At 42.1% G+C, this 25630-nt stretch overlaps 1 protein-coding gene across 8 annotated transcripts in view; it reads left to right on the top strand.

Moving 5' to 3' along the window:
- The window catches only part of CSGALNACT1 (chondroitin sulfate N-acetylgalactosaminyltransferase 1), a 366108-nt gene that overhangs the window by 158972 nt on the left and 181506 nt on the right, over window positions 1-25630 (top strand). For 5 of the 8 annotated variants that reach the window (XM_037015017.2, XM_073218782.1, XM_073218783.1 and 2 more), the window contains one exon: window positions 21704-21804. The gene's annotated coding sequence lies outside the window, so the exon portion shown is untranslated. Of the gene's footprint in view, window positions 1-20240; window positions 20385-21156; window positions 21387-21703; window positions 21805-25630 lie in introns of those variants that run through there. The other 3 variants (XM_037015016.2, XM_037015018.2, XM_037015019.2) reach the window with 3 other exon arrangements.

Here is a 25630-nt window from a genome sequence, read left to right as displayed (position 1 = left end):
ATGGCTCCTTTATCAAATATTAATTGACCATGTATGTTTGGGTTAATGTCTGGAGTCTCTAATCTGTTCCACTGGTCTGTGGCTCTGTTCTTGTGCCAGTACCAAATTGTCTTGATTACTGTGGCTTTGGAGTAGAGCTTGAAGTTGGGAAGCGAGATCCCCCCCTGCTTTGTTCTTCCTTCTCAGGATTGCTTTGGCTATTCAGGGTCTTTTGTGGTTCCATATGAATTTTACAACTATTAGTTTCAGTTCGTTGAAGGATACTGTTGGTATTTTGATAGGGATTGCATTGAATCTGTATATTGCTTTGGGCTGGATGGCCATTTTGATAATATAATTCTTCCTACCCAAGAGCATGGGATGAATTTCCATTTATTAGTGTCCTCTTTAATTTCTCTGAGAAGTGTCTTGTAGTTTTCAGGGTGTAGGTCTTTCACTTCCTTGGTAGGTTTATTCTAGGTATTTTATTCCTTTTGATGTATTTGTGAATGGAATTGTTTTTGTGATTTCTCTTTCTGCTAGTTCATCATTAGTGTATAGGAATGCAACAGATTTCTGTGTATTAATTTTGTATCCTGCAACTTTGCTGAATTCAGAGATTAGATCTAGTAGTTTTGGAGTGGATTCTTAAGGGTTTTTAACATAAAATATCATGTCATCTGCAAATAGTGACAGTTTGACTTCTTCCTTACCAATCTGGATTCCTTGTATTTCTTTGTGCTGTCTGATTGCCATGGCTAGGACCTCCAGTACTATGTTGAATAAAAGTGGGGAGAGTGGGCATCCTTGTCTTTTTCCCAATCTTAGGTTAAAAGCTTTCAGCTTCTCACTGTTAAGTATGATGTTGGCTGTGGGTTTGTCATATACGGCCTTTATTATGTTGGAGTACTTGCCCTCTATACCCATTTTTTGAGAGTTTTTATCATGAATGAATGTTGAATTTTGTCGAATGTTTTTTCAGCATCTATGGAGATGATTATGAGGATTTGGTTTTTCCTTTTGTTGATGTGGTGGATGGTATTGATGGATTTTCTGATATTGTACCATCCTTGCATCCCTGGGATAAATTCCACTTGATTATGGTGTATGATCCTCTTGATGTACTTTCGAATTCATTTTGCTAATACTTTTTTGAGTATTTTCACATCTATGTTCTTCAGGGATATTGTTCTGTAATTTTCTTTTTTTATGTGGTGTTTGCCTGGTTTGGGTATTAGAGTGATGCGGGCTTCATAAAGTGAGTTTGAAGTATTCCCTCCTCTTATATTTTTTAGAAAACTTTAAGGAGAATGGGTATTATATCTTCTCTATATGTCTGATAAAATTTAGCAGTGAATTCATCTGACCCGGGAGTTTTGCTCTTGGGTACTTTTTTGATTACCCCTTCGATTTCATTGCTGGTAACTGGTCTGTTTAGATTTTCTTTTTCTTCCTTGGTCAGACTTGGAAGATTGTATTTTTCTAGGAAGTTGTCCATTTCTTCTAGGTTATCCAGTTTGTTAGCATATATATTTTCATAGTATTCTCTAATAATTCTTTGTAGTTCTGTGGTGTCCATCATGATTTTCCTTTCTCATTTCTGATTCTGTTGATGTGTGTAGATTCTCTTTTTCTCTTAAGAAGTCTGGCTAGGGGTTTATCCATTTTGTTTATTTTCTCAAAGAACCAGCTCTTGGTTTCATTGATTTTTTTTTCTATTATTTTATTCTCATTTTATTTATTTCTTCTCTGATCTTTATTATGTCCCTCCCTCTACTGACTTTGGGTCTCATTTGTTCTTCTTTTCCCAGTTTCAATAATTGTGAATTTAGACTATTCATTTGGGATTGTTCTTCCTTCTTTAAGTAGGCCTGGATTGCTATATACTTTTCGCTTAGAATTGCATTTGCAGTGTCCCACAAAGTTGGGGCTTTTTGCTGTTTTCTTCATTTGTTTCCATATATTGCTTGATATCTGTTTTAATTTGGTCTTTGGTCCATTGTTTATTTAGGAGCATGTGTTAAGCCTCCATATGTTTGTGAGGCTTTTTATTTTCTTTGTACAATTTATTTCTAGTTATGTACCTTTGTGATCTGAGAATTTGGTTGGTAGAATTTCAATCTTTTTTAATTTACTGAGGCTTTTTTGTGGCCTGGTATGTGGTCTATTCTGGAGAATGTTCTGTGTGAACTTGAGAAGAATGTGTATCCTGCTGCTCTAGGGTGTAGAGTTCTGTAGATGTCTGTTAGGTCCATCTGTTCTAGTGTGTTGTTCAGTGCCTCTGTGTCCTTACTTATTTTCTGTCTGGTTGATCTGTCCTTTGGAGTGAGTGGTGTGTTGAAGCCTCCTCCATTGCATGCTATTTTCTCCTTTAATTCTGTTAGTATTTGTGTTACATATGTCGGTGCTCCTGTGTTGCATGCGTAGATATTTATAATGGTTATATCCTCTTGTTGGACTGACCCATTTTTCTTTATGTAATGTCCTTCTTTATCTTTGGTTACTTCGTTTGTTTGAAGTCTATTTTGTCTGATACTAGTACTGCAACACCTGCTTTTTTCTCCCTATTGTTTGCATGAAATGCCTTTTTCCATCCTTCACTTTTAGTCTGTGTATGTCTTTGGGTTTGAGGTGGGTCTCTTGTAAGCAGCATATAGATGGGTCTTGCTTTTTTATCCATGCTGTTAGTATGTGTCTTTTGATTGGTGCTTTCAGTCCATTTACATTTGGGGTGATTATTGAAAGATAAGTACTTATTGCCATTCCAGGCTTTAGAGTCATGGTTACCAAAGGTTCAAGGTTAGCTTCTTTAGTATCTTACTGCCTAACTTAACTCACTTATTGAGCTATTATAGACATTGTCTGGTGATTCTTTATTTCTCTCCCTTCTTATTCCTCCTCCTCCATTCTTTATATGTTTGGTGTTTTATTCTGTGCTCTTTTGTGTTTCCTTTGACTGCTTTTTTGGGTTGATTTTATTTTTTGCCTTTAGTTCATATTTGGTTGGTCTGCTTTCTTTGCTGTGATTTTACTTTCTCTAGTCACATCTATTTAGCCTTAGGAGTGCTTCCATCTGGAGCAGTTCCTTTTAAATACCCTGTAGAGGTGGTTTGTGGGAGGCAATTACCTCAACTTTTGCTTCTCTGGAAATTGTTTAACCTCTGTTTCAAATTTAAATGATGATTGTGCTGGATACAGTATTTTTGGTTCAAGGCCCTTCTGTTTCATTGCAGTAAGTATATCATGCCATTCTGTTCTGGCCTGTAAGGTTTCTGTTGAGAAGTCTGATGATAGCCTGATGGGTTTTCCTTTGTAGGTAGTCATTTTTCTCTTTCTGGCTGCCTTTAATACTCTGTGTTTGTCTTTGATCTTTGCCATTTCAATTATGATATGTGTTGGTGTTGTCCTCCTTGGTTCCCTTGTGTTGGGACATCTGTGGGCTTCCATGGTCTGAGAGGCTGTTTCCTTCCCTAGCTTTGGAAAGTTCTCAGCAATTATTTCTTCAGAGACACTTTGTATCCCTTTTCCTCTCTCTTCTTCTTCTGGTACCCCTAATGTGAATATTGTTCCATCTGGATTGGTCACACAGTTTTCTTAATATTCTTTCATTCCTGGACATCCTTTTATCTGTCTCTGCCTCAGCTTCTCTGTATTCCTGTTCTCTGATTTCTATTCCATTAACAGTCTCTTGCACCTCATCTAATCTGCTCTTAAGCTCTTCTATCAGTTGTTGCATTTCTGTTATCTCCCTTTTTAAAAAATAGCATTGAGTTTCTCTGCTTATCTATTCAGAATGAAAAAACATTTCATTCCTCTCCTTTTGGCTAAAATATTTTTCTGTTACAGTGTCCTCACCTTTTAAGCTTTTACTTCCCTCAGTTCCCCTGACAGATTTGGGCTGTGGGTGCATCTCATAGTCCCCGCATCAGGACCTTTGTTCCTTCTATGACCTGCTTGCAACTGAGGAGCATCTGACAGCACTTTAAGTCAGTTGCTACCTTTCAGCATGTTGATACTTTCTTTCTTGCCTAATACCCAGAACTAGGGATATCTTAACAGTAAAAGGTAATATTGTAAAAAAAAAATCTCTTCTAGCCCTGGGAAACCCTCTCTACCATGTGATAATAGTGATCATTTAAACAAGGGCTCACCTTGCGGTTTCGCCTTCTATCAGTCTCCTAATTAACCTCCTAAGGTAGGTTCCATCATTACCCTCATTTTAGAAATGAGAAAACAGTTTAAAAAGGATAACTTACCCAAGGTTTCAAGAGGCCAGACTGGGACTTGAACCCAAGTTCTCATGGCACTGTTATCACTGTATCATTCTGTGATATTTCAGCACATCTCTGCTGTTTGTCCCTTGTCTCTCAAGTAACCTCACTGGCCCCTGCTTCCCTTTTTATTGCCAGAGTTCAGTCAGTATCCCTTGAAACTTAAAGTGTGAGGTCTGGCCCTTATTGTTGTAGTGCCATGAATGTGTAAAGGATGCAAAAATGTTGTTTGAAAAAAAAAGAAATTTAAAGCTGTGCATAGCACCCTTTAGCCCCCAGCTTTCATGACCGTGACCCCCATGCTGACCATGTGTCTTGGTGTCTCTGGAACCTGCCCCTCATCTGGCCCTGCCCCAGTCCTTCCAGGGGGCAACTGCTGGAGCCTGCTGCTTAGTCCTACACGCTGGGTCTTCAACTCTCCAGCCCAGCCTCCGCATGGCCCTTCAAAGAGCATTTGAAACGTGAATATGACTGTAGCTCTGTGCAAGAGGGGTTTCCTGCTCCTGGCAAGTTCACTATGGATTCAGTGAGACAGAAACATGATAATATAATTGTGGATAAAATGAAGGTTCTTGTGGCCAGGATTCTCACCTGGCCCTGGTTGGCAAGCTCATTACAAATGGTGGGCGGGTAATACATTGTTATTGACTCTATACAAAGAGCTCCACCCAGTGCTCTGCGAGACATGGTGGCACGGCTGCAGGAGAGCAGAGCAGAGGCAGGAGTCATGTCAGCGCCAAGGACAGAGGCCCAGTTGATGGCTGTGCAGGCAGAGAAGCCCAGAGGACAGCTGTGTGGGCAGAGAGGCCCAGAGGATGGCTGTGTGGGCAGAGGGGCCCAGAGGACAGCTGTGCAAACAGAGGGGCCCAGAGGCAGAGACCAGCTTGCTGCATGCAGACTTGCTCTGATTGGATGGGATTCTAGTGATTGACCTGCCACCATGGGAATAAAGTTGGGTATAATCCTTTCACTCAAGAACGTTCCATTGTCATTTCTTTGGCCACATTGAATTCATAGTGAGCTTGCTTGGTGCTGAAACCCATTGGCAAGACAGTAATGTTGGAAGTAAAAGGGTTTATGCCAAACCTTTTTCTCACAGTGGCAGGTCAGGTGCTAGGATCACGTTTGTAACTGGCAAGTCTGTAATTTGCCTCAGTTCACCTCCGGACCGAGCATTGGGCGGAGCTCTTTGTGTAGCAACACAGACAGTAATGGCTCATGCCCGCAGGTGTGGAAGAATTAGCCAACAGTAGGCCAATTATATCATCAAGTAGATTAGGGTCAGGTGAGAATCCTGGCCATGGGAACTGGGATTTTCCCTACAATGAGCATTTCAGATTATCACTTAAATTGCTTTCATGGTTCCATTGCAGTGGGACATGGTTCCTTCCCTCTGCAGAAGTTGGCTTCCCTCAGCCCCACCTGCTCCCACTTGCCACAAATGTCTGAAATTCATGGCATGCTGAGCTCCTTGCAGGTCTGGAACTCTGTCACACTTCCTTGTGTCTGTGCCTTTTCTGTGAGTGCCCTGCCTGGAATACTATTTTCCTATCCCCCATTTCTTCCCCATCTGCTCCCATCTGCCTCTCATGCCCCAGTCTAGTCTGACAGGATTCCCTTTTCCTCTGCCTCGCTGCACATGCCCCCAGTTCGGCACAATCTTCCACCCTGTGGGTGATGGGGGCACAGAAAGCCTGTGAGCTCCTAGAGGGCAGTGACTGTGACCCCATTGTAGAACTTGACACTTTGGAGGCACTTGGTACATTTCTGCTGGATGAATGAGAGAGGAGAGATTTGTCTGTTCAACCACCTGTGCTTTTTTCCATTAGAAAGAGTAAAGAGCTCAGTGTAGAAGCATATGGACGGTGGTGATCATTGTGTTACATAAATCCAGTGGGAGGGAAAAAATTAGAAAAGATGACAGATGCAGCTCTGTTAGGAGAAAATACTAGCCAAGGATGCTGGGGAGTCATGTTACCTCTCTGGACTGTGGTTCTAGGAGAATGGGTAGTTGGACACCATGATTGCTAAAGATTCTTTTGGGTCTGTAAATACCAACCTTAGAGTCACATTTGATAGCCCTTTGTTTTATAAACTTTATTTACTTATTTATTTATTTGGTTATTTATTTATTTATTTTGGTATCATTAATCTACAATTACAGGAGGAACATTATATTTACTAGACTCACCCCATCACGAAGTCCCACCCCAAACCCCATTACAGTCACTGTCCATCAGTGTAGTAAGATGCCGTAGAATCACTACTTGTCTTCTCTGTGTTGCACAGCCCTCACTGTGCCCCCCCCACATTATACATGTTAATTGTAATGCCCCCTTTCACTTCCTGCCCCCCCCCCCTTTATCCCTCCTTTCCCCCCATCCTTCCTAGATGCTTTCCCTTTGGTAACTGTTAGTCCATTCTTGGGTTCTGTGATTCTGCTACTGTTTTGTTCCTTTAGTTTTTCTTTATTCTTATACTCCACGTATGAGTGAAAAATCATTTGATACTTGTCTTTCTCAGCCTGGCTTATTTCCCTGAGCATAATACCCTCTAGATCCTTCCATGTTGTTGCAAATGGTAAGATTTGTTTTCTTCTTATGGCTGAATAATATTCCATTGTGTATATGTACCACCTTTTCTTTATCCATTCATCTACTGATGGACACTTAGGTTGCTTCCATTTCTTGCCTCTTGTAGATAGTGCTGCCATAAACATAGGGGTGCATATGTCTTTTTCAAACTAGGCTGCTGCATTCTTAGGGTAAATTCCTAGGAGTGGAATTCCTGGGTCAAATGGTAAGTCTATTTTGAGCATTCTGAGGAACCTCCATACTGCTTTCCACAATGGTTGAACTAATTTACATTTCGACCAGCAGTGTAGGAGGGTTCGCCTTTCTCCACAACCTCGCCGACATTTGTGTTGTTTGTCTTTTGGAGGGTGGCGATCCTTACCAGTGTGAGGTGATATCTCATTGTGGTTTTAATTTGCATTTCTCTGGTGATTAGCGATGTGGAGCATCTTTTCATGTGCCTGTTGGCCATCTGAATTTCTTCTTTGGAGAACTGTCTGTTCAGTTCCTCTGCCCATTTTTTAATTGGATTATTTTCTTTTTGTTTGTTGAGGTGCCTGAGCTCTTTATATATTTTGGATGTCAACCCTTTATCAGATCTATCATTTATGAATATATTATCCCATACTGTAGGATGCCTTTTTGTTCTATTGATGGTGTCCTTTGCTGTACAGAAGCTTTGTAGTTTGATAGAGTCCCACTTGTTCATTTTTGCTTTTGTTTCCCTTGCCTGGGGAGATATGTTCTTGAAAAACTCGCTCATGTTTATGTCCAAGAGACTTTTTTTTTGGTGTCATTGATCTACAATTACATGAAGAACATTATGTTTATTAGACTCCCCCCATCACCAGGTCCCCCCCACAAACCACATTACAGCATTACAGTCACTGTCCATCAGCATAGTAAGATGCTGTAGAATCACTACTTGTCTTCTCTGTGTTGCACAGCCATCCCCATGTCCCCCCCATTATACATGCTAATCATAATGCCCCCTTTCTTTTTATCCCCCCCTTATCCCTCCCTTTGCACCCACCCTCCCCAGTTCCTTTCCCTTTGGTAACTGTTATTCCATTCTTGTGCAAGAGATTTTTGCCTCTGTTTTTTTCTAAGAGTTTTATGGTTTCATGACTTACATTCAGGTCGTTGATCCATTTCAGATTTACTTTTTGTGTATGGGGTTAGACAATGATCCAGTTTCATTCTCTTACATGTAGCTGTCCAGTTTTACCAGCACCAACCATTGAAGAGGCTGTCTGTCATTTCCCCATTGTATATCCATGGCTACTTTATTGTATATTAATTGACCATATATGTTTGGGTTAATATATGGACTCTCTATTCTGTTCCACTGGTCTGTGGCTCTGTTCTTGTTTGAGCACCAAATTGTCTTGATTACTGTGGCTTTGTAGTAGAGCTTGAAGTTGGGGAGCGATATTCCTTCCACTTTATTCTTCTTTTTCAGGATTGCTTTGGCTATTTGGGGTCTTTGGTGTTTCCATATAAATTTTTGAACTATTTGTTCCAGTTCGTTGAAGAATGTTGTTGGTAATTTGATAGTGCATCGAATCTGTACATTGCTTTGGGCAAGATGGCCATTTTGATGATATTAATTCTTCCTAGCCAGGAGCATGGGATGTGTTTCCATTTGTTAGTGTCCTCTTTAATTTCTCTTAAGAGTGTCTTGTAGTTTTCAGGGTATAAGTCTTTCACTTCCTTGGTTAGGTTTATTTGTAGGTATTTTATTCTTTTTGATGCAATTGTGAATGGAATTGTTTTCGTGATTTCTCTTTCTGCTAGGTCATTTTTAGTGTATAGGAATGCCACAGATTTCTGTGTGTTAATTTTGTATCCTACAACTTTGCTGTATTCTGATATTAGTTCTAGTAGTTTTGGAGTGGAGTCTTTAGGATTTTTTATGTACAATATCATGTCATCTGCAAATAGTGACAGTTTGACTTCTTCTTTACCAATCTGGATTCCTTGTATTTCTTTATTTTGTCTAATTGCTGTGGCTAGGACCTCCAGTACTATGTTGAATACAGTGGGGAGAGTGAGCATCCCTGTCTTGTTCCCAATCTGAGAGGAAAAGCTTTCAGTTTCTTGCTGTTAAGTATGATGTTGGCTGTGGGTTTATCATATATGGCCATTATTATGTTGAGGTACTTGCCCTCTATACCCATTTTGTTGAGAGTTTTTATCATGTATGGATGTTGAATTTTGTTGAATGCTTTTTCAGCATCTAAGGAGATAATCATGTGGTTTTTGTCCTTTTTGTTTATGTGGTGGAAGATGTTGATGGATTTTCGAATGTTGTACCATCCTTGCATCCCTGGGATGAATCCCACTTGGTCATGGTGTATGATCCTCTTGATGTATTTTTGAATTCGGTTTGCTAATATTTTATTGAGTATTTTTGCATCTATGTTCATCAGGTATATTGGTCTGTTGTTTTCTTTTTTGGTGGGGTCTTTGCCTACTTTTGGTATTAGGGTGATGCTGTCTTCATTGAATGAGTCTGAAAGTATTCCCACTTCTTCTATTTTTTGGAAAACTTTAACGAGAATGCGAATTATGTCTTTTCTGTATGTCTGATAAAGTTCCACAGTAAATCCCTCTGGACCAGGGGTTTTGCTCTTGGGTAGTTTTTTGACTACCACTTCAATTTCGTTCTTGGTAACTGGTCTGTTTAGATTCTCTGTTTCTTCCTTCGTCAGTCTTGGAAGGTTGTATTTTTCTAGGAAGTTGTCCATTTCTTCTAGGTTTTCCAGCTTGTTGGCATATAGGTTTTCATAGTAGTCTTTAATAATTCTTTGTATTTCTGTGGAGTCTGTTGTGATTTTTCCATTTTTATTTCTGATTCTGTTGATTTGTGTTGATTCTCTTTTTCTCTTAATAAGTTTGGCTGGAGGCTTATCTATTTTGTTTATTTTCTCAAAGAAGCAGCTCTTGGTTTAATTGATTTTTGCTATTGTTTTATTCTTCTCAATTTTGTTTATTTCTTCTCTGATCTTTATTATGTCCCTCCTTCTGCTGACTTTAGGCCTCACTTGTTCTTCTTTTTCCAATTTCGATAATATTCATTTGGGATTGTTCTTCCTTCCTCAAGTGTGCCTGGATTGCTATATGCTTTCCTCTTAGGACTGCTTTCGCTGCGTCCCACAGAAGTTGGGGCTTTGTGTTGTTGTTGTCATTTGTTTCTATATATTCCTTGATCTCTATTTTAATTTGTTCATTGATCTATTGATAATTTAGGAGCATGTTGTTAAGCCTCCATGTGTTTGTGAGCCTTTTTGTTTTCTTTGTAGAATTTATTTCTACTTTTGGTTGGTAGAATTTCATATTTTGGATTTTTCTGAGGCTCTTTTTGTGGGCTAGTATGTGGTCTATTATGGAGAATGTTCCATGTGTGCTTGAGAAGAATGTATATCCTGTTGCTTTTGGATGTAGAGTTCTATAGATGTCTGTTAGGTCCATCTGCTCTACTGTGTTGTTCAGTGCTTCCCTGTCATTACTTATTTTCTGCCCAGTGGATCTATCCTTTGCGGTGAGTGGTGTGTTGAAGTCTCCTAAAATGAATGCATTACAGTCTATTTCCCCCTTTAGTTCTGTTAGTATTTGTTTCACATATGCTGGTGCTCCTGTGTTGGGTGCATATATATTTAGAATGGTTATATCCTCTTGTTGGACTGAGCCCTTTATCATTATGTAGTGTCCTTCTTTATCTCTTGTTACTTTCTTTGTTTTGAAGTCTATTTTGTCTGATATTAGTACTGCAACCCCTGCTTTCTTCTCGCTGTTGTTTGCCTGAAATATGTTTTTCCATCCCTTGACTTTTAGTCTGTACATGTCTTTGGGTTTGAGGTGAGTTTCTTGTTAGCAGCATATAGATGGGTCTTGCTTTTTTATCCATTCTATTACTCTGTGTCTTTTGATTAGTGCATTCAGTCCATTTACATTTAGGTGACTATTGAAAGATATGTACTTATTGCCATTGCAGGCTTTAAATTCGTGGTTACCAAAGGTTCAAGGTTAGCCTCTTTAGTATCTTACCGCCTAACTTAGCTCGCTTATTGAGCTGTTATATACACTGTCTGGAGATTGTTTTCTTCTCTTCCTTCTTATTCCTCCTCCTCCATTCTTCATATGTTGTATGTTTTGTTCTGTGCTCTTTCTAGGAGTGCTCCCATCTAGAGCAGTCCCTGTAGGATGCCCTCTAGAGGTGGTTTGTGGGAAGCAAATTCCCTCAGCTTTTGCTTGTTTGGGAATTGTTTAATCCCACCATCATATTTAAATGATAGTTGTTCTGGATACCGTATCCTTGGTTCAAGGCCCTTCTGTTTAATTGCATTAAATGTATCATGCCATTCTCTTCTGGCCTGTAGGGTTTCTGTCGAGAAGTCTGATGTTAGCCTGGTGGGTTTTCCTTTATATGTGACCTTTTTCTCTCTAGCTGCCTTTAAAGCTCTTTTCTTGTCCTTGATCTGTGCCATTTTAATTATTATGTTTCTTGGTGTTGGCCTCCTTGGATCCTTTCTGTTGGGGGTTCTGTGTATTTCCGTGGTCTGTTCAATTATTTCCTCCCCCAGTTTGGGAAGTTTTCAGGAATTATTTCTTCCAAGATACTTTCCATCCCTTTTCCTCTCTGTTCTTCTTCTGGTACCCCTATAATACGGATATTGTTCCTTTTGGATTGGTCACACAGTTCTCTTAATATTGTTTCATTCCTGGAGATCCTTTTATCTCTATGTCAGCTTCTATGCGTTCCTGTTCTCTGGTTTCAGTTCCATCAATGGTGTCTTGCATCTTATCCATTCTACTTATAAATCCTTCCAGAGTTTGTTTCATTTCTGTAATCTCCTTTCTGACATCTGTGATCTCCCTCTGGACTTCATCCCATTTCTCTTGCGTATTTCTCTGCATCTCTGTCAGCATGTTTATGATTTTTATTTTGAATTCTTTTTCAGGAAGACTGGTTAGGTCTGTCTCCTCTCATGTCTCTGTGATCTTGGTTTGCCTGTAATTTTGTCTTTTCATGGTGATAGGAATAGTTTGCAGAGCTGGGACTAGTGACGGCTGGAAGAACTTCCCTTCTTGTTGGTTTGTGGCCTTCCTCTCCTGGGAGAATAGTGACCTCTAGTGGCTTGTGCTGGGTAGCTGCACACAGACAGGGCTTCTGCTTCCTGCCCGGCTGCTATGGAGTTCATCTCTGCTGTTGCTTTGGGCATGGCCTGGCTTGGGCTGCCCCTTTGGGAGGCGCTGGGTTCTTGCAGGTGTGGATGTGGTCTGGATGTTGTCCTGTGTACTCTTGTCTTTATTCTAGGAAGAATTGTCTTTGTTATATTTTCATAGATATATGTGGTTTTGGGAGGAGATTTCCGCTGCTCTACTCACTCCGCCATCTTGGCTCCACCCCGATACATATTTTTATAAAGAGGCACTCAGATTACTAAACAAACACATGAAAGATTCAAAGAACTGAAAGATGTGACATCATTCTTTTGAAAGCACCCTAAAATAAATAAACCCCCAAATTCTGGTGTTAAAGGGACCATGGAGAAAAAAAAGCTAGGCTCATTTTTTCTCTGGTGAGTTGGCAAATTGGTACTGGCAATTTGTGATAAAAATCACCCAGCTGATTATGGTCTTTAAACTGTTAACCTCACTTTTCAGAGTATAGCCTGAAGAACATCTCAGAGAAGAAAAGCAAAATTTATTTATTTTCTAATGATTGACTGGGTTATAATAATGTGGGAAAAATTAAGCTGAAAGATAGCTAATTAAACAATTTTAGCAATACAGCAGAATTTTTCCCCACTTAAAATGACAGAGATAGGGACTAAGTGGATACATGGAGAATTGCAGCAAAATGTTAAAAAACAGTGTGCACTTAGTGAGCTCAACCATGGAAAACCAACGTCTGTGCAATGAAAAAGGTTGGAGGTGAATCTGTAAATCTCTGGTTTTATGTGGGAAAAGCATAATCTATGTATTTTAATATTTGGTTTAATTCAGTACAGTGATTCCTGAGTGAGTCAATAAAAATAAAGTAAAAACATAAATTATATGTTCTGAGCTAGAATAAGATATCTATGAAAATAGTGTATAAAACACAGACTAAATGTGTAGAAGAACATAGAGATTTTATTCCTCATAATTTTTGAGTTTGCCTTACCAATAATACATTGTGAAAGTAGTTCTCACACATGAGAAATGCTTTTCTCAGAAATAATTTTCAAGCTGGCTGAAACCCCTAGATATGGAGATGAAAATTCATGAGAAGTTGTTCCTAAAGATATCAAGTTCCCAACCAGCTGCGTTTTTTCCAGCTGCTTTCTCTTCCTTTTCTTTTGTGATAAAGGAGAAGGTTTTACAGACATTGAAATGGTTTGCCATTGACTTATTTAGTTGCTCTTATTTTTTTATTTCTCCTCAAAGGGTCACAAAATCCATCATTTAAAAAGAGAAATTGGTGTGTTTTTAGTGCAAAGAGAGAATAGCCACTTTAAAAATGGAAATAAATGGAGTTTGACACCTGCAGCCGCAGTGCACTCAGAACACAGTGCACTCAGGGGTCTGAAGCTCACAGGGAAAACGGGGAGAGCTGCTGGGCGGTGGGTGCCTCCTTTCGCCACCTGGAAGCCCACATCAGCTCTGAGGGTTTTTGATGTGAAAAGATTGTGGGAGTGCTCGGAAGAACGTGGGGGGCCTTGCTTGCAGGCCCTCCTCCCCCCCTTGGGTCTTCCTTCAGGGCTGCTCCTAGGGACCACAGTACCCTTAGGAAGTAATGAAGGGGTGTGCCAGCTGTGGGAGGAGTCCAGGTGTTTTAGGGGTGGGGGGCCTTTGTATCTGCAACGTATTTGTTGTCATGGAAAGTTTTTGACCCAGGTTGCATGATGCAAGCAGGGTTCCCTAAAAAAGGACTGGCAGAATCACAGAGCTGCAAGTCTTAGAAGCCGATGGGTTCAAACCGTTAATTTTACCATGGAGGAAACAGACCCAGGGACGAGAAATGGCCTGCCCCGGTTTACAGCTGCCAGTGCAGGCACGGCCCAAACCAAGTCTGGTGATTTCCGGCCATTATTTTTCCTACTCCGCCTCGCTGCAATTCCCCTGCCTTCCACCATCCCTTCTTTACGGACCTTTTCTGCCTCTGCCACACAAAAGATTAGCCTTCAGAGTTAGAAATGTAGCTTTAATGCACAAAGAGTTCCTTTGAGCCGTCAGATGTGTGCGTCAGCACCGTTCCAGGATCTGTCTGTCTAGCAGAGGGAGAGAAATTTCACTTCAAGAGCTTGACTCAGGAATCAGACCACCTGAGTTCAACGTCCAGCCCCACTACTGGGAAGGTGGGGGCATTGAGCAAGTTACCCAGCCTCTCTGAACCTCAGTATCCTCATCGGTAAAACGGAGGACTGTACCAGTGCCACCTGTTAGGTTCCTCAGGTAAGGATTAAACGGGATAATCCATTTGACTGGGGCCTGGTTTATAGTAAGTGGCCAATAAATGCCAGTCACCGATACTACCATTCTGTGGGCAGTTACAACTACTTTGTCAAAATCTTAAAGAAATAATACATATGTGTGTGTGTGTGTGTGTGTGTGTGTGTGTGTGTGTTTTTGTTTTGAGGAAGGGATGAGTGTTGTCTAGGCATGGTCTTTGGGTGCTCAGAAAGATTTTTCTGGGATTGTAAAACCTCTTGAACTTCCAGCAGCCAGAAATCTTTCTCTGGTAGTCTTTTACAGGCTTGGTGTAGCTTATTTTTCCGATAGCTTTTTGTCCAACAACTATCTTAATTGCTCCAAATTTAACTACTCCATCTTTAAATATTTTTCCCTGTTTTTGTCTCTTTACTCAATAATTTGTATAGCTTATTGAGGTATAATTCATATATAATAAAGTCACATATTTGAAGTGTATACTTTGATTGATTTTGGTACATGTATGGAACCATCACCACAATCAAGGAATGAACATACACACATCACCAGGAGAGTTTTCATGTGCTCCGCTGATGCCTCCCACACATGACCTCACTCCCTCCCCAATGATCTGCTAGAATTTTATATAAAAATGTATGGAACTTATGGAATCATACTGTAAGTTTTCTGGTTTCATATGTTTCTGTATGTTTCATACAGTATATTTGGTTCCTTTCATGTTATCATCTGTGTTGGTACATGTACCTGTAATTCATTTGTTTTTATTACTGAGTATTCCAATAATTTTTTTGTTTGTTTAATCTTTACCCCTCTCTTGCTTAACTGGCCATGGTATGGAATGAAAACACATTTTAATGATTTTTAAATATTTATTGAGTCAATATCTGTGTTTCATGCTTGCTCTTTCTATTTTATTGTTACCCAGTATACTGACTACATCATGTACAACAACTGTAGGTTCCCTGAGAGAAATACCCATTTATGTTCTGTATGCATATTTTAAAAATGACGTCTATAAGCAATATTACTGTTTATTTATTTAAACACAAGATTAAAATTTTCTCCCATCTCCTTGGCTCTCCATATTAAAAAAAAGGCAATCTTCCATTGGCTTAACCAAGTGAATTGATTGACTAAATTTGATTATTTAAATGTTTACATACAGTTTTCATTTTCATGGTGAAATATTTATTCTGTTAATGGTACAGTCTCTTTTGGAAAATGTGGACAGTGTGTTCTCAATTCCCTCACAGCTGGAGCATAACATGACACACAAAAAAATTGATACAGCAAAAATAACACATTTACAAGATAAAGAAAGATCATTTGTGAGGCGAGTCCATTTTTGTAATGACTTCTTACCAACATCATAGTGTCTCTCAGCTATTGATATTCCTGCATCTGGGAAGGGAGAAGATAAAACTTCCCATCCAAAATGCCCACTCAAGTTTGGTGAAAGATTTAATTTCTTCATTTATCACAGTGCCATGAACCCTATGGATACTATATAGATCAAGCCTTAGAGCCAGAGTACGGACAACTCGGAAGTGCAGAGGGTAGAATTTAGCCAGAGGGAATCATAAAGAAGCCAGAGGAAACATGCCTTACCCACTCTGCACGTGCAGCTTGTGTTCTGGGTGGCAGTCTTGAGTGCTCTTGCCTGGGAAGGCTGGGAATGCAGTGATTTAAAAAATGATCCCATAGAGGAGATGTATATACTGACCTTAAAGATACTACAAGGATTCTAGTAGCAGATAGATTTTTATGTAGAACAATAAAAAGTAAGTGCAGTTCTGTACTGGAAGGTAATTTGGAAATTAGCTGGCTCAGACTTGTATTTTGCAGGAGACCAGCTCAAGGTCACAAAACAACTTAATGGCAGGTCTGGAATTTCTGAGCAACAAACTCCTGCTCCCTCTAGGGTGCTGCTTCCATTGTGCCGGGGCCGGTCTGGTTGGTGTGACATGTTGCATGGTATGATTTGCTCTCTTGGGGCTGCCCATGTAGGGGTCCTGTTTCCTGGGAAACTGCGTCCTCACTGAGCTGTTCTTGAGCGTTGTGTCTTCCTTGGGGGTGAGTTTACCTTGTTGAGTGGACCACTGGGCTTGCCTGACTCCAGCCAGCTCTGTGAGACAAACCTGTGGTTATGACTGTCAAGTTCCCGTTACCCACTAGTCAGGTAAAATCCTTCTACGCAGGAAGGCCATACTGTAAGTCTTAACAAGAGCTTGTACTTTTGGAAGCTCCCCTTCCCTGGTCTTAACATCTGAGTCTAAACACTGCCTTGCACATTTATTTGTGCAGCTAGCTGCCACCTGCAACAGGCCTCCTCATACCCGGGGATTCTTGGTGGGGGTGGGGTGGCCACGGACAAACAGCGCCCGCCTTCCCTGAGAATCACGCAGTCCAACACCTTTAAAAGATCTAGGATCAGAGACCTAAGAAGTTATGGACTCACCTGAAGTCTCACAGTAATGCATTTAAGATAACGCCTTATTTCAGGCTGTTACAAAATATCACAAACTGTGTAGCTTATTAACAATGGTCATTTACTTCTCTCAGTTCTGGAGGCTGGAAAGCCAAGGTCGTGGTGTCAGCATGGTTCGGTTCTGCTGAGAGCCTGCCTTCCAGGCTGCAGACTGCCGGCTTCTCCTTATAGCCTTACTTGGAAAAAAAATGCTAGCAAGCAGTGTGGCCTTTTCCTACAAGGGCACTGATCCTACTCATGAGGGTCCTCCAAAAGGCCCACTCCAAATACTGTCACACTGGGATCTGAATTTCAACATCCGAATTTTGGGGGGCACAAACATTCCGCCGATAGCAGACGAAAACCCAATCTCTTACTCTGCACAGAATTGCATATAGCTGATCTCCCTGAAACGCTGTTCCTGCCTCACAAGTGTCTGTGACTGTATTTAGCACAAGCCAGGCAGCTGCAGTGCCTGAGAGGGCCAGGGCTGGCCCAGAAGAGTTTACTGGGAGAGGCTGTCTAATAAAATGAACAGTTGCATGTAAGTGTGACTGGTGGTGTGGACTGGGTGCTGGAGAACAGCTCTCTTTCATGGAGGCACATCAACCGTCTGTCTGTATCGTAACTGATTCAGAAGAATCATCTGTTACCGGGCTAACCTCCAATGGCAAACAGAGCAATTTAGTTTCTTTCCAAGAGACCAGTCTGTAGCTCTGGTCCTCTCTACTCCAAATCAGTCTGTCTTTCTTTCTGCTCTAACATCATATGATTTGTGCCTCTATTCAGTAAGTGAGTCATTTCATTCTCCATCATATTAGTGGTTCACGTGTTAAAAATGTGAAGATAGTTCTACCAGGGAACTCATGTAATTTTGTTCATAGTCTTGGTAGTTCTGCTAATAGTATCTGAGATTGTTCCCATTTATCAGAGCAAGAAATTGAAGTGAAGAAAAAAGAGGCCACCTACCTAATTGGAAGGATTAGGAAAAAGAGGTGTCTCCTCATTTAGTCTGCTCTGTATACTCTAGACCAGGACGTGGAGATCCTGTTTTTCATTTCACAGACAGAACAGCAATATTTGGAGGTGGTGGGGGGACAACTCATGACTTTTAAAGCCAGTTGTGCCCTAAAACATACTATTTTCAGTAAAATTATTTAATGTGGAAGGAATGTGGTCAAGAATATAGTAACATGAGATTTGTAATGTGTAGCATTCAAGAACACTTTCTTTTTTGAAAACATAGTCTTGAGGAAGATAATTTTAGCAACTGGCCGCATAGTTCCTGACCCTGTGCATGCTGTCTTCCATTACCATAACATAGAGGACTCCACTGGTTTATGCAAATAAAAAACATTACCATCAAGATTTTGAAACATATTCACATATGCACAAAGAAAATCTCACCAGGCAGCTTGGGTTGGCAGACACATAGCTAGTCTCTGCCATATTTTGGTGCTTTTCAGTTGTTATTTTAGGCACAGCCTTTTAATCTTCTCTTCTTATACTTCACATTTCAGGAATCAATGTGTCTGACACACGGTTTAGATGGACTAAAGATTTAAAGATTGATATTTAAGTCCTTGGAACTTAAGACACATGGATGGGTATTGTCACACCATTGGACCAACTGTATTTTTGAAGCTCTTCAGAAATTAAAGTGCCAGGAACTTTCACGTATTAATTATACACTGAATAGAATGGGTTCCCGCACTGTTAAAATATTACTGATTTCAGTGTGCACTTTTCCCACGTTTTTGATTGCTCTTTTCAGTAGTTGATTGCTGGTCGTCTCTCTTTAGCATGATTAAAAGCTGACTTATTTGTGAAGCACTGCTAATGAACGTTTGTCTAACTCTGTTACTGTGGGGGTGGAGTGGGGCAGCCCCCTCCCAACCATTCTAATCCCAGCTGGGACACTTGCAAATCGCAAGTCTGTGCTTTTTCCATGGACATTCTCCCAGCTGCTCTCACACACTTTCGGCTTCTCTTGCCTCCTTTTTACCATAACTACAGCTTGTGAGGCCACATGAGCTCCTCATAACCCTCAAGGTTCCTGCAAAACTGTTGAGAACACCCAGGGCATCAGATGGCAAGAGAGGGGACCTTACACCTGGATCCTGGGTGAGGGGTGTGGTTGAAAGCTATTTCCAAACAGGACAGAGCGAGGCACTGTGTTTGTATATTCTGTGTACCTGCAGCTGCTTTCCTGGAGTGAGCTTATACTTCTAGCACTTGTTGCCTCTTTCTTTGATACCCAGGAAGATTGTCTGAGAGTACATTTGTGTCACAGTGATTTCTCTTGAAGGCCGAGTCTCAAGGCCTCAATGGCAGCCTTTACATGCTGGCAGCATGTCTACCAGGGCATCACTTTAATGCAATATAAGCTCCTATGAAGCCCCATTCCCCATAGAGAACCACGTGTGAGGCCTGGCATTTGCATGTGAGGCAGTGCTGCATAACAGAAAGTAATGGCTTGTTTTCCTTTTTCTTTTCAGACCTTGGTTTTGAAGTCAGAAAACTCCTGCTTTATCATATGCTAGTCGGGGAGGTTTCTTAACACCTTGGAGCCTCATTTTCCCCATTTGTAAAATGGGTATGTTAACATACACACACCAATGGTGTTGTTGTGGGGATAGATGAGTTCACAGGCCGTGCAGTTGGCCCAGTGCGTGGAGTGCGGCCCCTGTGCAGGTGCTGTTGCCTCCCCTCGTAGCAGGGGAGTGTCCACTTGGACACACCCACTCCTCGGTAGCATACCTGCGGTTTACCTTCAGGAATCCACGGTGCTGATTCCCTTTCTGTGCAAATCTCTAAGGGAGCCTTGTCAGCACTCCTGCCTTCCCATCTCTTTCGTCCTCCATCTAGCTCCAGATGACTCCCTTCTTGGGGAGCCGATGTTTGGACCTACTAAGGAGACAATGTACTTGCCAGAACCAGGGATCAGAGCCTTAATGAGTTCTCGCAGTAGGAAAAGAGGGAGGAGCTACACCCTCCATGGCTCTTAACCTGCAGCCTGGCATTGCTAGGAAGGCTTGGAGGCTGGATGAACGTAGACTCTGTTGGATGAAAACACGGTGAACATTTCTCTTCACGTTGCTGGAGTGAGAAGTATGAACTAGAATGTTAATCATCATATGAGATACGAGCTCACAGTGGATCTAGTTTCATTATTAAAGCAAGTGTGGTTTGAGATGATGTGGACTTTTGCCCCTTTTATTTAGATGGCAAGGAATGTTCATTAAGGATATCAGTAACACCCACATCAGCGATGTGGCCTGCAAAGGTGCTCCCTGCATCGCTAAAAGACAGAAAAGAAAATTTAAGTGGTTGAGAATGAGAATGGAAGCCAAATTACAAACTCATTTCAACCCTTGGCCTGCAGGCTCTGGAGTCACATTATTTGTTGTCAAGGATGGAAAACGAGGCAGATTCAGGTCCAAGTGATTATTCCACTTTGGCATTGCTGTCTTTCTGCCAACTGCAGTTCCATTTAGACACAGATTAATTAGCCAGGCAGAGGCGGAAGTGGGTTGTGAGAGCAAAGCCAGAGCGGCAGCCTGCAGTCCTGCTGGAAATGGGGGACCGTGGGGGCCTGGGATGATGGGGCTCAGGCTGGCCAGCCCCCTTTAACACTGAACCCACAGTAAACAGGTAAGCTCGTGGATATAAACAGACCCCAAACTTCCATGGTAGTAACTTCACACTTCTGACCATGTTAATGGCAAAGTCTCAGAGGAAAAACTTCCAACTTAGCTGAAGAAAGAAACCAGAACGAGATAGGTCTTCTGCAGTGACTGGGGTGGGGGGCGCGTCCCCATGGAAAAGATGGAAAAGGCACTAGGGTCACAGACCTGCGCTTATGTCTTTGGCCTCCTCTTAACCATTCTGGACTATTTTTAATTCCAGCATGTGACATGAGAACAATAGTATTCAAATCTTTTTTTTTTGTTTACTTTTTGCTATTACTTGAATTATAAAGACAGATGAGGTAACATTATGAAAACTCTTGGGAAAGATAAGTCTTTCTTATAATCTTAATAATTCTTCAATCTTCAATAATCTTAATTGAAGATAGCATTCTTAACGCTCATTCTGCAGGAGGCTTTTCCAGAACATTTCTCCTGCCTCTGCCTCCAGAATGTTTTGCTTGTTTTCTCCTGCATCTGCTGTTATCTTCGTGGACACATCTGGGCCCCCGGCGGAATTCCACAAAGGCGCGGTTGGGTCGGGGGAGCCCGGCGGGGCCTCGGGGCCGCGGGACTGGAACTGGGGTCCCAGGGGTCCTTCCGCCGCGGCGGCCGGGCGGGGCGCACCCGGGAGGAGGGCCGGGTCCCTCTGGCGCCCTCGGAGCCCATCGCGGCGTGCGCGCCCTTTCCTTCCCTGGGGAAACTTCCAGGAGGACTTGATATATATTTTTAACATTTCATCTCCTGGAACCATCAAAAAAAAAAAAAACTGGTGGCGCCGAGCACAGCGCGTTCGGTGGGGGCGGCGGGGGGGGAGGCCCGGCCCGGCCCCGGCCCCGGCCCCGACCCTGGCCCCGTAGCTCTGGAGCCGAGCGGCGGTCGCGCGGACCGAGCCTCCCCGGGCGAGGCCAGGACGCAGCGCGTGGGCCGCGGGCACGTTTCTGCCTGGCGAGGTTTGCTTGTGGGGGTGTGTTTTTCGGTGTTTTTTTTCGTTCTCGAATGTGGCTCCGAACACGGTTCTACATGGCTTCCACCATTTACTTTAAACCTCGCTTACGCGTGTTCTTTTAAACGAATATTTTGTATCGAACCCCTTAAAATAGGGAGGGGAAAATACCATCCTGGTTTTTTTTTGTGTGTGTGGCAATACTTAGGATGAGTTTGTATTTGGTATCTTAAATGATTTCAGATTTTACCATTTTCTAGTATAACCTACGTTGGAGACAGGGAGATGCACAGGAGCTACCTCTTATTTTTGTTTTATTTTATTTTTTTATATTTTAGATTCCGTTTTGTTTCAAGGAGGGAAGCCGAGGTATATTTGCCCAGTGGAGGAATGCTGTAGTTCCCAGCTCCTTCCTGACCTGCTTTTCTTAGGCTTCCAGGTAAGTGAGCCTATTTAATCATAAATTACTTAAGAAGCGAACCTGGGTTTCATCTTGAGTTGTATTCGGTATTCTGGCTATGTTTGAAATGTGTTCAGTTTCATTTTACTTTGAATAGTCTGATTAATAACAAATTACTATTTTAAGATATGAATACTTTTTCAAAGGAATCCTATTCACTTGGTAAAGCTTGTAATCTACATTTAACTTTCCAAACTTATTCAGAATTTATCTCTTATTAAAGTGGCAAATGACTTAAACCCATAATGTAGTTAGAAGAACTGCATAATTCTTAAAAAAAAATGTTCATTTGAATAGGAACATTTGTTTTCCTTTTGGAAGTTGTGACAGAGTTTTAATCTTTCTCAAATATTTACCCCAGGATCAAGTGGGCACCATAATTTTGACCATGCTACAAAGTAATTATTTAAATAAAATGGTTAGGAAATTGAAGAATGATCTTATTTTCTAACTTTTAATATCTTAGGGGTATACTTTGTGGAACTCTTAGTGTAGGAGGACCCTAATGGCTTTGTATGGTTGATGTTAGTCTGAGGACAAATATAAATGTTGTTTTAGTTCTGGTCTTGTAACCCGTCATTTTGAGTTTCTCTGCAATAAGATATTTTATTACATCTGGCAAAACTAAAGTTAAAAAAAACCCTGAGAACTTTAGGGACTTCATAATGTTGCATTTCAACATTAACAGTATGAAATGGGAAATGGCTTATATGGTTTGTGTCTTCAGCAGGGCAGACCTTTTTTAGTTTTCTGTAGAAATGGTTCAGCAGACATGAAGGTGGAAACAGGTCAGCTGTGCTCAGTGTATACTTATCTTGAAGAAGCTTCCCTTGCCCTTCCTCTTCATTTAACAAATTTCTACAGAGGTTTTGTTCAGGATTGTGAATTTTATTATTTTTACTTTTGTTACACTCATTAAGATAAAAGAGTAGAAGTCAAAGCATTTTATTTGATTTTGCATGATGAACTGCTTTATACTTACATACCAGAGTATGTGGGGCTTAAGAGGAATTGTAACTGAGTTACTAATAATAGAACAATAAAAACAACCTTGCCCAAAAGTTAATAATACAAATGAAAGTAACCAAAGGACAGTTCTTCACAAGTCATGTTCAGAGTCAAAAGTCAAGTGGCTAAGAGGCCTAAGCGAGTCAGGACTAACTTAAGGGGCACATGGATTTGTTGTAATCTTAGGTCTGTGGTGTTTAGCGTTTTTGAGAATGAGTCAGATGAGGAAGGTGAGAACATCATCATTAGAACCCCAGGTGGACTGTAATTATTACAACCTTGGGATAATAGTAGAAAAGAGCCAAAGGCAACTTCACAAAAGAGAGAAGCCATCAAAAGCTCATTGAAGCCTCCTTGGCCAGACACAGAGTTACAGGAAGTCAATGCTCTAACATGAAGCCAGCAGAGTAGCAGGACAGGGTGGCACAAGGGCAATGCCGTGTGGCCCGAGCTGGGTTTTGATGGGTCCTGAGCAGAGGCTCCACCTGGCAGTGCCATCAGCTTGGGAAAGCAGTTTTCCAGGAGCTGCTCCTGATAGATTGAGTCCTTCAGAGGCCCAGGGACTCAAGTGTCCTTTAGCAGTGGGTCCCCCCCAAACTTGTGAGGAACAAATGTGGACCCTGGGGAAAGAGCACCTGGGTTATATTCTCCGACTGGTAGGCAGATACAGCACACGGACAGCTGGTGGTCATGGAATCCAAGCGGGGATAGCTAATTGATTGGAATGTTTCACAGCGTTAGGCCATAGGCGGTTTGCCAGCGGGGCCCTCCTGGTGTCCTGGGCATGTCCTTCTTGCAGCCTGTTCCACCAGCATTCCCTCTCCGTGATGGGCCGCTCACAGTGCTTTTACCCACACTCCATGTCCTGTTGCTGTGCTCCCAGCCTTTCCCCACCCTGCAGGGTATCCTCATTCCCACATACCCTAGTCCCTTCCCTCCTGCCAAGGGAAAGGAGTGCTCCTGGGCCCGCCCCCAGCCTATCCCCACCCCCGTGCTATAACCCCTTGAAGCTCGGTTGGACCCCACACTCTTCTTTCTGCCTGGAATAGCTTCCTTCTGGCCACCCCACCCAGGGAACTTTTACTTAGTTTTTAGCAGCAATGTCCTCCATGGAGCATTCCTGGGCAGACACCTCCAACACCCAGAACAGCTCCTGGCACCGTGAGGCACTAGGGGAGGGGATGCATGGGGGAGTGAATGGCAAAGTCCATAAGGGGTGTTTGCACCCTGAAGTGCCTCCCCCAACCCCTGCCCTTCTGCGTCCTCCTTGCGGGCACGTGGCATTGCATCATCATCACTACTGGCACAGCGGTGTCCTGACTCTTCCCTGAGCAGGGTTCAGACCTTTCTGTTCTCATTTTGGTGGTCCGGTGAGCTCCTGGCTAGTGTCTTGGACTAGAAACTCTTTTCATAGGCAAATAACCTTGTAGGTTTTTTTGCAATTTTATAACCTATAAAACGTGACTGCCATATAGCATAAGATGGTAGTTGATTCAGTGTTGTTTTTGAATAAAGTGGGCATTATAAATAAATACTAATATAGAACTATAATGTAGTGATGTGACAAGTTCCTCGTATTTGAAAAACTGGAGAATTAAATAGTTTGTATTGTGTAAAGTGGCCTTTTGTGGGACGTGTCTTAGACTTCTAAAATATTCCCATTTAATGGAATGAGGTGCAACATCAAGTCCATAAGCTTTTAATGCACGTCAGCTTTTGCTGCTACAGCTTCCCCTTCTCCCCTGAACTGTGGTTTGTTTCCAGCAGGTGAGGCAGCCCCACAGGCACGGGTCAGGAGATCCACGCTGGTGCCAGAATGGGCATCCAGGGACACACGCCTCCGCACGGGCTTTCATTTCCTCGTATTGACGGACATTTGTTTAGGCCTCTTTCTGTCTTTTCTGGTCAGTTTGGGGGCTTTCCCTTTTCCCTGAGTTAGCTTCCCACCTCCCGTCCTGAGCCTCAGCCTCCCCTGCACAGCTGGCTCTGCTGTCCCCTGCCTGCAGCGCCTCCTGCCTTGCGTGCCCTCCCGACTCTTTCCTTCTCTAGGACTCAGCTCTGGAAAGCCCACCCTGACGCCAACCCAGGGTGGGGCAGCGCTCTCCCACTGCCTGTCACCCCATTTCTCCAGTGCTGGTGGTTATCTGCCTGTCCCACGGCTGTCCTTTGGCCACCACTGTCCTGGAAGACGCCCTATCTCTGCACTTTCCACATCCAGGATGTGTTTGTTCATACTCATGAACAAATGTTGGAATGAATTTCTGGTATCTGAAAACCCAGCAATGGCAGTGTTTTCATTCACCAAGCACTTGCTTTCCAGGGCGTGCCTATCTTTCCTTTACCCAATTTTTGGGATATTTTTTACTGAAGTGTAGCTAATATACAATATTATATTTAACATTTGTATTTTCTGTGCTGCAGTGGAGATGAGGGATTTGAACACAGGTGGTCTGGCTTTAGCACCAGTGCCTGCCGAGTTAAATTGTTGAAAAAGTAAGTTGGAAGGTTGGAAATAAGTGTTCATCAGAAGATGAGTAGATTAACAGATGTGATCTATAGGGGGAACGGGACAGCATTCAACCTTAGAAACCAAGGGTGTCCTGACACCTACAACATGAATGAACCTGGTGGACATTCTGTGAAGTGAAATAAGCCAGTCACAAAAAGACAAATCCCGTGTGCTTCCCCTTCTATGAGGTTCATAGAGACAGAAAGTGGAAGGGTGGGTGCCAGGGGCAGAGGACAGGGAGAATGGAATGTTGTTTAATTGGTACAGGGTGTCAATTTTCCAAGATGG

Source organism: Manis javanica, chromosome 12 (genome assembly GCF_040802235.1).
Source record: "Manis javanica isolate MJ-LG chromosome 12, MJ_LKY, whole genome shotgun sequence".
Classification (NCBI taxonomy): domain Eukaryota; kingdom Metazoa; phylum Chordata; class Mammalia; order Pholidota; family Manidae; genus Manis; species Manis javanica.
Note: the sequence above shows the minus strand (reverse complement) of the source record. Positions and strands in the feature narration are given on the sequence as shown.